The sequence below is a fragment of the Marmota marmota genome, unplaced genomic scaffold (assembly GCF_001458135.2).
Source record: "Marmota marmota marmota unplaced genomic scaffold, marMar, whole genome shotgun sequence".
In the NCBI taxonomy this organism is placed as follows: Eukaryota; Metazoa; Chordata; class Mammalia; order Rodentia; family Sciuridae; genus Marmota; species Marmota marmota.
Window position 1 is genome coordinate 7,437,161 of NW_025999961.1, and position 13,342 is coordinate 7,450,502.

The 13,342-nt window shown below is 35.5% G+C and overlaps 1 long non-coding RNA gene across 1 annotated transcript in view; it reads left to right on the forward strand.

The window, feature by feature from the left end:
- The first annotated feature begins 1,246 nt into the window (after positions 1–1,246).
- The window catches only part of LOC125616745, a 28,362-nt gene continuing 16,266 nt past the window's right edge, over positions 1,247–13,342 (forward strand). Inside the window, exon 1 of the long non-coding RNA XR_007347490.1 lies at positions 1,247–1,326. This is a non-coding gene — a long non-coding RNA (uncharacterized LOC125616745). The remainder of the gene's footprint in view (positions 1,327–13,342) is intronic.

The following is a 13,342-nucleotide window of genomic DNA, read 5'->3' on the forward strand; positions in this document are numbered from 1 at the left end:
TTTGGAGATGGGGCCTTTACAAGATAATTAAGTTAGGTTTGTTATGAGTGTGGTGAGGTGTCAAGAGAGAATTAGTGGACTTAAAAGAGGAGGAGAAAGAGGTCCTCTTGCTACATGCATGCATGAAGGAAGGCCATGTGAGAACGTCAAGGTGGCTGTCAACAAATCAAGAAAAGAGCCCTCACCAAAAGCTAAGTCTGTTGGCAGCTTGATTTTGGATGTGCCAACTTCCAGAACTGTGAGAGGTTTAAGCCATGCTATCTATAGCATTTTGTTATGGTGTCCCGAACTAAGACAAATTGCAAGTAAATTTGATCCGTCTTATTTTTCATTTTGATATTTATCTGATGATTAGGCATATTTCTTATAAAATTAATGCTAATGTTTCAAGTGTAACTACTAATGTTTCTTTTTTCTTCCATACTGCTCACACAACCATTGGAATGACTCAAATTTCCTACTCTAGAAAATTACAGTAGCAAACAGCAAAGAGAGGAATGGCAATGAAGGCGAACTGGAAGGAAGAGAATATTTGAAATCTTTACCAGGCCATTTTGGCCTCCTAAGAGAGAGTTTGAAGAACACTGCAATAAACTTAAAAGCATGTCTGGCTTCCATATTCCTTGATAAATATTAGTTGAGAGGTCAAGCAATGCCATAAATAGACTCATGGTAAAGGCATAAAGAAGAAATACAAGGACACTATTTACTGTACCCTCTCTGTGTCAGGTGTGGTACTAAATGATTTACATATTTTATTTTATCTTCACAATCTCTCTGGAAAGTGGATATTATTATCCTAATTATATAAAGGGAACTAGGGCCTAAAAACATTAATATTCCATAGTCTGACAATTTAAGAATGATAGAGCTCAAAGTCTCTCTGATTGTGTGATGTTCCACTGTATCACTCTGAGAATTCTGTTCTTCCTCATTTATATTTGCTTTGTTTTCGTTAAAAACTCAGTGGACAAATACTCAACCTTAATTTTAATGAGACAGCCAGCTGCCTGACCTGTAAGAACTTTACCTTTTCTCTTAAGAGTCATCTTAACATAAAGGCCTGCCAGTCTAAGAAGGGTCAGTAATCTCCTTCCTCTTGAATTATCATGACTCATCCAGTTTGTTTTTGGATGTAGGTTAGAGCCAAAATCCTCCCTTGTTATTCATTGCCTTGTTTCAATAAAGACAGAGTTGGTTAATGTATTACTGGGAAGATCCCCAGGGGTCACATTCTGGCATGTTAAAAAAAAAACTGGATTTGTTTATCAATGTATAACCAGCTGTGTGGGAGATGTCTTCTCTGCCACCCCTGGCCTTTTCCTGGTGAGTTTGCTCATTGGAGAGTGGGGGGAATAATGAGAAAGAAGACACACATTGGAGGGTTTAGTTCTTCAAAAAGAAAAGTCATTCTAGGACCTACTTTCTTAATTCCGACCTTCATAACACTAATTTTAAAACTCTCAATTTAAGAGATTATGGATAAAAACTGAACCAAAACCAAGGTGAGACAGAAAATTGCAAGCCACAACAACTGCTGGGACAGTTTTTCTTCTTCATAGTATTCCATAACCTCTTAGTTTAATAAACCCCATGGTCCTAGAATTCAGAAGGAGCAAGAGGGAAGAAAGAGAACCTAACACTACTAACTACACTGTGCAGTGTTTGGGCACACTAGTTCAAATGCTTACTCAAAAATATGTTCCTAGGCTTTTCTTTAAAAATTTCTTGCAACTCTCTGTTCTTGTATTTTTCATTTTCATTATTTTCTTCTCCAAGTTTTAAGATTTTACTCAAAATATTTATGCAATGGTTATTACATAGAACACTTTAATCCCATGTATAAAATGATCAAAAGCAAATAATGATCATATTATGGATATTCTTTTGAGTATTTTGACACTATGCTGCCTCTGTAGTATAATGACCATGTTTAGTTTAGAGAAAAGGGAAGATTTCAACCTTCCCTTTTCAGGTTGGGAATAATTAAAATGGCCCCTGGACTGTTTCACTCTGACTTTTTCTGTGCCTCCATTTCGTCAGTCTTTTTGCTAAGGCCTTCGTAACAAAGTACCACAGACTCGGGGCTTAAACAAAGGAAATCTATTCTCTCACAGTTCTGGAGGCCAGAAGTCCAAGATCAAGATGTCAGCAAGGTTGATTTGTTGTGAGGCCTTTCTCTTTGGTTTGTTCATGACCTTCTTCTCCCTGTGTCTTCACATGATCTATTTCCTGTGTGTTTCAGTGCTAATCTCCTCTTCTTATAAGGACACCAGTCACATAATATTAGGCCCACCCTAGTACCTTCATTTTACCTTAATGAACTCTTTAAAAACTTTATCTCCAAATCCAGTAACATTCTGAAGTACTAAGGGTTAGGATTTCAACAAATGAATTCTGGGCATTACACAGTTATGTTTACCCCTTAACACTCCCCAAAGTCTCTTTGGAAACCAGCAGTCAGACTGATCTTTTCTGAATACAAGTAAGATTAGCTGACTTCTCAGTTCATGCTGTCTTCTTGCATGTTCCCATCCACCACCTTCATCAGTATCTAGAATAGGAGGAGCACTAAATTTATGTTACAAAGATGAATGGACATTTGTGTGCTTTTGAAACTTCAAACTGGTGCAAGATATATTTCATAAAATGTAGCTCTGTTGACTTTTTCTGTATCATGCAGGTTAAATGGTTTTCCAAACTCCTGGTTTACATTGTTGATGTACATATATCTTGTATCTTTAATTACATGCTAAAGAGAATTTGAGAGGCACAGAAAGGTCTAAGATCAAAGAATTGACAACTATGTCCATTGTGTCTGTGCAAGTTATTCTACATATTATGAGTAACATATCTCTCACAATCGCATGTAATTGATGCAACATTCAATTCTAAATACCCATAAAAAGTGAAGTAGGCTTTCTACTTGATGCAATTCTCTTGATATCAGAGGAAATGTGCATCAAACTTTATATTCACAAAGTATAACTTAGTGCTTTTAACAGCAGGCTCAGTAATTAGTTGGGCAATTAAGGGACCATAAATTATAATTTTAACTCAGATAGACATCCTCTCTAGCACCTTGGGAAGTCCATTTACCATTACTTCCTCTATTTTCCCATCTATAAAATAAGTCTATAAATAGATTCTCCATAAACTTTCTGATGAAGTGAAGAATGATAGTTTTAGAAATGATAGAGACCTTGCAAGGTTATTTGGTTAAGCCCTCTGCTTTGAGGCACATTAATTTCAGAAGGATAGAAAGTCACCTTCTCTGTTTTATTCTTGAAGATTTTGAAGTGCTTCATGTGTCTTAATTTTTTTTATACAATTTTACACGAAAAACATTACAAAGTGATTTCTAAGTATGATAAGGATGCATCATATGGGAAAATGAAATACTAGCTAATGTCTGCTGCAGAGGTGAACATATTTGTAGCTGCAGCTTGGTTGCATCTTGAATTCCAAGGTCAATCACGAACATATTTAAAGTAAGGTAACCCACTTTCATCAGATCTGTGAGTGCCTGCAGGTCCTGATTCAGGAAACTGTCCCCTGGCTTTCTCTCCACAGGTCTCACTGCAAGTTTGAATCTGAGCTTTAACATTCTTTTCACTTTGTGAAATCATAGTTTCTTTAAAATACTGGCTATGTTTTTGTTTCCTATTTTTGTTTTCTCTTTTTTTCTCCTCTCTCTCTTTATTTGCACCTTGTTGCTAACAAAACCATCAATCAAATCCTTTGTACATTTTTATAGTTCTGCATTTCTGTGATCCTAAAGGGATTTTATTTCTAAAATATTTACAGTTGGGCCACACTTATTTATCTTATCTTTTTTGGGGAAAAAATAGCATATCCTTTCCTTACATATACAGTTTCCTATTGCACTCTACCCCTGGGAGCTTGATGCTGTCTAAGCTCATAATATTTGAGTGATAGTGCATTTTAGAGTGGTGTCACCCAGGTGGCATATAAAAGTGGTTCCCAATGGGGACCTAGGAGGAAGAAGGCTACCAATCTTATTGTCTCAGAATTTCATGCACTGAAGAAAGAGCTGTTCCATCACTGGTCATAATGGTTTGGAATACTCTCAAGATCAATGTCAAGACCATTGCAGTAAGGGAAAGAGAGACTGAGGTCAATTCAAAATGCAACAAAATCAAGTGGAAATTTATAGCCCAGGAACAGGTTGGGAGAAAGAGAGAGTAAGGGATGGAAAAATACTAAGAGGAGATGTCAGGTACAGGAGAATTCTTGCTATGAGCCTAATAGGATTCTTGCTAAAGGCAGGCTGGGTAATTCGATTTTAAGGGTAGATGATGGGATATGCAGAATATGGCCAGATAATAAGAGGGATTGGTAACAGTCATGAGGGATTAATTCTAGTTAGCTTCATATGTTTCCTGCTAAAATTGTCCTCTGTAGGCCTGGCAAGGTTGGGGGATAAGGCTGAGACTTGGTTGGGAAAGGACTCAGAGGAGCCTAAGGTTGCAGAGAGGGCTATTGTCAGAATGTCAGTTGGAGCTTTGGACAAGTTGGATGATTTTGATGCTGATCAATGACCTAGTTTGTGCAAAACTGGCTCAAATATTTTCCTTAATTCTCTGAAAATCTCAGCAGGTTTCAATTTTGTCATTCTCTAACTCGTTGGTTCTCAACTGGAGCTACCCACTGGAAATGGGTACTTTTAAACCATAGATAATTCATGGGTGCCCTCACCACCACAGACTCATCAGGGGCTCTTTGTGAATGGACTTTAGGTGCTGGTGTTTTTAAAGCTTTCTAGGTAATCTGTGTGCCGCCAAGGTTGAGAATTATGGCTGTAACTGAATAGTACAAAGTTCAGTAATGCCCTTTCCCTCTCCCGGAAATATAACTATTTCTATACTTACGTTTGGGTAAATTCTTGAAGTTTTTCTACCCTTGGCTAAGCAACCACAATTCTTTAAAAATTTTCTCATAGGAAATATTTTCCACATTTTTGCCATTCATCATATCCTGTTTAATCTGGATACCCTTCATCAACAAAGATCTGACTAATTTCTTGTTCTTTTCTTTCTTTCTTTGTTATTTTTTTCTGTTGACTTATTTCTGATACATTGAAATTAAATATTTCCCGATCCTTGCATGACTTCTTCAACTAGATGAGTAGTCCAAGTTCAAGTTACTATTTCTAAATCATCTTTGTATCCAATTGCCTCTTATCTTAAAAGGAGCCGTATGAGTAAGAGAGAGTGAGGAATTTGAGTGTTAAGTGCTGGTGCAATCTTCCATTGTTGGGTGAGGCAGAAAGTTCGTCTGGTGAACTTGTACCATGGAAAATTACTTCTGTAGAAGCTGTCAACCTGGCTGTGATAATGTTGTCATCTGGTCATAAAAACAATTCTAAGAGCTATACTTTTATTCTTGCTCTAAATACTTCACACTATCAGCAAACCACCTTCTTAGGGGATTTTAAAGCTTTTCATAGATCTTTTCCTCTTCCTCTTTCACTGTAAAAGTTTTGAAACAGATTATTATTAATTATTATTATTATTTTTTCTGCCAGAGCTCCCAGGCAGCAATAGGAACAGAAATATAAACATAAATAAAATTACACCTTATACGGCTTAACTCGGCCTACTACAATCTAGAGCAATCATTCTTAATCCTAAGAATTTCAGAAGTATTTTGAGTAAAGATCAATAAAGTCCTCCAATCTTGAGGAGGATGGCAGCCTGTTAAGATGAAATATTTGTAAGATAAAAAAACTTTAAACTTAGAAGAAAGTGAAAAATTAGGTGTTATGTATTTTGGGGGGTAATTTTATAGATACCTAATCAGATCTTCAACAAGAAGATTACATCATTTTTAAAATTTAGGGTGTTTTAAAGACTAGATTAGAATTTTAAAGAGAATGAATAACCATAAGTTTTTGGTAAACACTGACTGTGATGAAAATGGCTGGAATGGGTGCCTCTAGCAGTTTTAAAAAGATTGTCTTAATCCTCAGTGCAAAGGGCTAAGAATTTTGGAATCACTATAAAACAAACTACAGAAAACAGCATGGAAGTGTTACATGTGTGAAAGTATCTTGAATATATGAGATAATTTTAAAGACAGATGCGTATTTGATATAGAAGAATTAGACTTCTCATAAAGCAGTGGAACTGTTAGGATTCCATAAACATTAAAGTTTGTTGCCTTTTTTTCTTCATAGATTCATAGATTTGAAATAAGCTCTGCTTTCTTTTTCTGCTTGCACATTGACATCAGAAGCTGTCATGCCTGCATTACTTAGATTATAAACAAGAATCATAGTCTGAGGTCAGGCACTTTGCACAGGCTCTTTAGAAGTAACTCTTGTCACCTAGAGATTACCCTGAGTTTAGACATTTTCCCGATTCAGGTCACTCTGGGAATTAGGCTGTAGTTCACGGTAAGTGAGTCCTCTGAGGTCACTTGTTAGGCCTGCTACCTTTTAAAAAATCAATAATCAAGACCACAGCTTTGGAAGGACCACAGCTAGCTTGAAACCAATTGATGGTATGCAAGCATGTTTGTTTTCGGAGCATCCTTCACACTGACATGGTTCTGGAAATCAGCAGGGCAATGATGAAGTGGTTAATCATTTGTTCTCCAGCCTTCCACACATCTGAACTTACCATTAATCATCAGTGTCTATAAGTGTGCTTGCATTTTTCTTTTGGGGGGGGTGCTGGTGAGTTACAAGAAAAGCAAATATAACTGGTGAATAATGATTAACAGAAAGTGTACCGAGAAATATCAGTGCTGTCAGCTCATTGTTTTGTGCTTAACTTTTGCCAGTATTCATTACTACAGAAGAACATTTGAATGACTTCATGTCAACACTGTGACAGGCAGTTCAATCCTTCAGAAATATTCATAAAATACTTTGAAGTCATTAAAATTTTCACTGTGGCATATGATGGTAAATAGTTTCTCTCTATCAGTCTTGGTTTATACGTCTGTGTTCAGACTTGGAAGGGCACAGCCCATCAACTGAAGACTGTTTTGTGTGTGAGATTTCAGAGTCCAGGTTGTTTCTCCCTAACTGCATTTCTACATAGTTCAAGAATTGTATAGACTTCATCTCTAAGTCTAATTATTTTACAGCTCTTTCAAGTTTAGATTTTATATCAGTTACTGTTCAGGAAAATTCTTCAACTTGAAAGGGGACATTCTGCTTGTACTTTCTGACAGCAGACATGAAACCATCTGGGGTTTCCTCTGGTCTTGGGGCCAAACATCCCCGTAGTGGTCACAGTAGGCAGAATTGCTCAATCATTGTTTGCTGGGGTGAATTTTGGGTTTATCCCCTTCTAGGACTTTGTATTATTACTTGATTGGTCTTTTCAAGGACATTTCTTTACCCATTAGCTGCAAGAATGTGAGCCACTGAAGCCACCGCTCCTGGCAATTGCTATTGTATCTTTGGTCAAATATCCTATTGTACATCTAGCACTTGGCATTTGCCAGTCAGTGGGGAGAATACATGAGAAAAACTCCACAGTATCAGGTCCATTTATCATAAGCAAGGTGATAACACTGTGTGTGTGTGTGTGTGTGTGTGTGTGTACATATGCCTACGTATCTTAGAGAAATGTCCTTGACAAACATACTCTTTCCTGTCTTTGATTTAGATATTTATTCCAGTGCCTTACTAATTTCTTTATTTTCAAGTTCATCATGTTTCTTCCTGATGTTTCCATCTCTGCTGATTCCTACAGTCTTCTAGAATGTTCTTGAGAAGTACCTACAGTATTCCTTTCTGGATAGAGGTCAGAATGGAAAGGACTAGTTTGACTTTTGTGATCCAAAGTACTGGTTACAGGAATTTGTTACATGATTCACCTTTTAAAATTTTGTCTGGTTTGTAGAAAACATACATTAAATATTTCTTGAATGATTGGACATTGCATTAATCTTTAATGGTCCAACCAACCTTACACTGTATCAGCTGCCTTCTCTTTGCTGGTGAAACATTTTAGAGGATTTTCATTGTATTTCAGTATGAAATTTAAACTCCTTATGTCAGTCAATGCTCAAAATAATTTGCAATTTCAATCTTATCCTTGCGTGAGAGAAAACAAAAAAAATACTTAATATTAAGTCAGATACTTATTATATAGGAATAATGTACAGAAAGTACATTTAAAAAATAATAATTAAGGGACTGAGATTGTGGCTCAGTGGTAGAGCACTCACCTAACACATGCAAGGCCCTGGGTTCAATATTCAGCACCACATAAAAATAAATAAATAAAATAAAGGTATAAAAAATAATGATTGAGGTATTTTGAATATCATATATAAGGTATTTGAATCGTCTCTTCTCAGATTACAACATTTCATTTTGAGAGCCAACTGGATAAGATTTTTTCTTTCTCATTGATTTTTCCTATTTGTTCACAGTTAGTTGTACAAACCATAAAACCATTATGAACGTGTAGTACCTATATCTATGAAAAATTTTTTTACTTTTAATATTTTTTAGTGAAAATTTCTGGCTTAAATACATATAGAGTTTTCCCCCTGTAATTTCCAATTGTCAGAAAGGAATTAAAAAATTCAAAGTGAGTGCAACTTTAAATAAAATGTCATACTAAATGAACACACAGTGTTAAATTAATCAGCAAAGAAAGTCAAATATATAAAAATATGATCATATATACATACATACATATGAAGGTATATAGTTTATATGTATACATTTATAAGCAGAGCATATATTGAATGTGAACACTTCTCATTTGTTTTGTTAGAATATCCTGACAAGGTGAAGAAAAGTAAAGTATGAAAGTAAAAAAGAATTTGTGAAAAATATTGTTTTACCTAGATTTTGTATATACTCGCTATAAGAATTTACCAATTCATCAGTTAATAACAAGACTGAGAACACATGTCCACTTTGAAATTAGTAAGACTTTTTCCTTAATTTCTATAGTCATATATTTTGTTTTTTCTTCTCAGTATCCAGACATGCTTAAATTTTGTCTTGTTCAAAAATAACAGAAAATCAAACAAAACCCATTCAAAACACCTTAGAATTGATTTGTCTTCTAACGCCTACCCTGTTCAACTTTATCCTTAGATCTGAAACTCTCAGAAGACTGGTGCCCAAGTGGCAACAGTTCATCAGTTTCCATTCACTTCTTGCCCCTCATTCCACTCTACTCTGGTTTTCTCTTTACTTCAGCAAAAATGGTTCTAAGACCATCAGTGAAATCCTTATGTCTAAATCCATTTCTATGTGTTTCACTTCTCGGTAGCAAATGACACTCTTGGCCACTGTCCTTGAAACACTCATGTCCAAAACAGCTCTGTGGGCTTCCTTTTTAAGCTTTAGGTTTTGGGCTGTAACTGTCCTATGCAGACTCGTTTTCCTCTAGTTGGCCATGGAGGGTTACAATCCTAAAAGTTTCATTTTTGATGTTTCCAAGGTGGCTCAGACTCAATATTTCTGAAACTGCTCACAGGAGCCCTGGGTATTCTGTCCCTAACTCAGTGCTTCTGTTCTTCCTATCCCAGTGAATGCTAGACCTTTGGCCACATTCCCTTCAACCTGTTTCTGTGCTTCACTCAAGCTACACTGGCCTGCTTGCCATTCTTGAATAAACCAGGAAATTTTCTATTACAAGACTTCTGCACTTCATCTTCCGTCTGCATGGAATGTCCTATCTCTAAGGCTTTACACAGAGAGATATCCTATTCTCTATTCACTTCTCGTTTCAAACATCACCTCTTGAAGCTCTCCTTGAGCGCTCTGTCTGAAAGAATGGCTGGCCCATTCCTGTTCTCCATTATATTGCTATTTTCTTATCTATATTTAAACGTATCTATTATGATGTTATTGTTTACGAATGTACTTTTTCCCAAATTAGAATCTAAACTCCTCAAAAGAAATTTCCACGCTTGTGTTGATATTAACAGCCAAAAAAAAAAAAAAAAAAAAAAGCATCTGCTACACTCTACACTGCATTTTTTCCCCCTACAATGCAATTTTACTTATCAGTTTCCAGGTCATTCATTTCTCTTTATTCCCAGTCCACCACCCTGGTTTCAGCTACCATCATCTCTTGCTGCAACAGCTTCCTAACTACATCTACTTAGTTATCCTTCAATACACACATTTTCTACCCTGCATCTAGAGAGCTGCTTTTATAGAAGCAAACCTGATAATAGTTTTTACTCCTTAAAAACATTCAAGCATTTCCCATTGTTCTCAAGATAATGATCAAAATCTTAAAGGTGAGCTATAAAGCCATGCATGATCTCCTTCCTCTTTTACTATCTTTCCTCTTGTTTCCCCACCCACCCCCAATTACTCTGATGCTCTGAAAGTTCTACAAATGCACTGCTCTCCTTATAATCTTGATATCTTTCATATGTTCTCTTAGCCCTGATGGGTCTTTGGTTGATCCCTCTCTTAGCCCTAAAGTTTATCTGGTTAATTATTATTTACTCTTCAAATTTCAGACCAAACTCCATTTTATTGTGTGTCTGGCACTGAACTATGTGGCAACATAAAATATCCTGTTGGTCTAGAACAAGAACCTGATATGTACTCTCTTTTTCTCCAGTGAAGACATAGTTGGCTCTTCTTACTAAGCTTTTCACAATTTGTAAATATATGTATTTATGTATTTATGAGATTTAAAAAAATCTCTCAATGAGCAGAAAACTTTATGATTGGCAGTAGGGATTCACAGACTAGATGGATTTACGATGCCCATTCATTAAAGATGTCTTGTACACTTACTATGGCACATATTAGAACTCAATTTGACTTAATTAATATAGTAATATTTTGTGTATCTGTCACACATTTACAATGATGACAACTCTATGGCTAAAATTTGAAGCATCTGTTTTTATATATTTAGCTCAAGCTTTACATTCCGTACTTTTTTCTCTATCTTGAATGATCTAAGTTTCATTTCTATGCAGATCTCTGTGTCTAGTAGGAATTTTGCTTGTGCCCTTGTTTACAATATCCTCTGATGAAATTGCAACGTTGGTCAAATATAATCCTGATTGAATGGGCTCAGTGGTCTTTGCCACAAGCATTTAAGTTAATCTGTTGGCAACATGGAGAAAACACATTTCTTTCTATTTGGCAGGATATTAACTCATTTCAGCTATGGAAGCTGTAATTTTCAGAATAGTATCCTAGTGACTGGCAAAAATGAATGCAGGTTTCCAGCATTTTTCTCATGCCAATGGTGCAATTTACACACTGAGAGTCTGGCTAGCTGTATGTTGAGAAAAACCAATTCATGATGCAAAACACAATTAATTCAGCAAGTGTGACTTGGATTCTACTCTGTGAAAACTTGGCTCTAGTAGAGGTCAGAATAAAAGTTACAAGAAGAGTCAGGACTTTAAATAAGTATGTAGTCTTACTGGGGTGATAAAACTCATACCCATGTCCATGGGGGCTTTCTTCATGACATGATCTGGTAGATTTACTTATTTTTGACTTCTACCAAAATGTCATTCCCTGTTCCAATATTCTTTCAATGAAAACTCCACCATCCCTGTGGTCACTTAATTTTGAAATCTTAAGAATTCTACCTTGTTTCTTTTGTTTTATAATGTGAGTCTGAGCAGTCATCAAGGGGATATCTTCCTTCTTAATCATAGTTCTCTTATTTACCCAATCATTATGTTCCTATAACCCCCAGTTCCTTAATCTCATTATTTCATGTGGACTTAAAAACTATTTTATAGAGCTGAACCATTCACATAGACAAAAATGAATTCAGGGACTGTGCAAGGAGATAGATTTCCTATTATCAGATTATGGTTCAATGGATCATGGAAATATTAAGTTTATTTTCAAGTGTCTGAACCCTTCAAATGAAAAGGGGTTCACTAGCATACATTCTTAGGGGTAGCATATTCTTTCTACAATGTACTAAACCTCATCCTTTGTTTATGGTTCTTAATATTTCTACTTAATTAAGCACCTGGAGAAACTTTAGAATCCTCTAGAATGTGTGATCCTCATCAGGTATGTTTATCATTTCTCTAGCTATTTCTCAGATCTCCTAAAAGAAATATGTGTATGAATGTCATATGCATTTCTATAGGTTTTAATCTAATAAGAGTTTTTTTGTCCAAAGACTTTTTTTTTCTCATAACTAGATTTAGTTTTACCCAAGGGATTACTAAACTCAGTTGAATATTGCCTCATAAATACACTGACTTCAAAACAACTGTTTTAAAATTTGATAAAGGGAAAAAAGTACTTTCTGAATACAAAGATTACTTAAAGTAGGAGCCTAAACTCAATACACTGTATATAACATAGGTATCTCTGGAAACAATTGACAAAAGATTCTGTTTTAGTTACCATATAAGGCTAAATAAATCAATGCTCTACATTTAGCATATTTTCAGACTCAAAATTGGGGAACTTGGGTGAGCTTCTGTACTGAGGTGAAATTTGGAAAAGTAGGTTTACTTTTATCTCTAACATGGAACTTTATAAAGATTTCCAGGTTCAAAATATGCTTGAGGTGACAAATTGGACTTTGAATAAGAGCAGATGCTCTGAGTGTTAGAAATTAGGGCACTATGTGCAGCATAATTTTTTAAAAAAATCAATATGATGTTTCTTCAAATTTCCTTCTTGTTATGATATGGTTCATCTTCTAGTAAAAGAGACATTAAAATACTCAGAAGCAATTTCATTTGTGTCCAGTATGCTCTCAGGAACTATGAAGTCTCCATTGCCTTTCTCTTTAGAATATGAAAAAAAAAATACAAATACTTGTTTAGCAAAATGATAAAAACTAGTTAAAATGAAGTATACACTTTGTAAAAGCCATCTATCTGGTCTGTTGGCTGGATGCCTTGGAATTATAGCTGTTAATTTGACTTATTTAATCCAGAGGCAAAAAGAAGAAAATACGGTGACAGAATATGTAATCTTTTGTCATTGCAATAGATGGTGATACTACTTAAGGAACAGGAAGCCATTCCATTTTATTTTTCATATGAGACTTCTAATGTAGGGACCATGACTATAAACTTACATAGAGTAACACAGGAAACAGCACTTCAGTCTCCCTCTGGCTAGACCATGGAGTTATTTTTGCCAGTCTCCCATGATGAATTGTCTCAATCACCTCCGTGTACATCTTTGTATCAGGTTATGTTCATGCAGATTTTTTTTTTAGTGTTCATGCTTTTGAATATATTAAATTCTTTCAGTTCTTCCTTCAATAATATAATTTATATTCAAACATCACTAGTGACATCTTAATTGCTAAAGGCAGGGGTTGTATTTCTGTTCACCTCTTATGGGAACTTGGATGTTTCTGTGACACTGTAC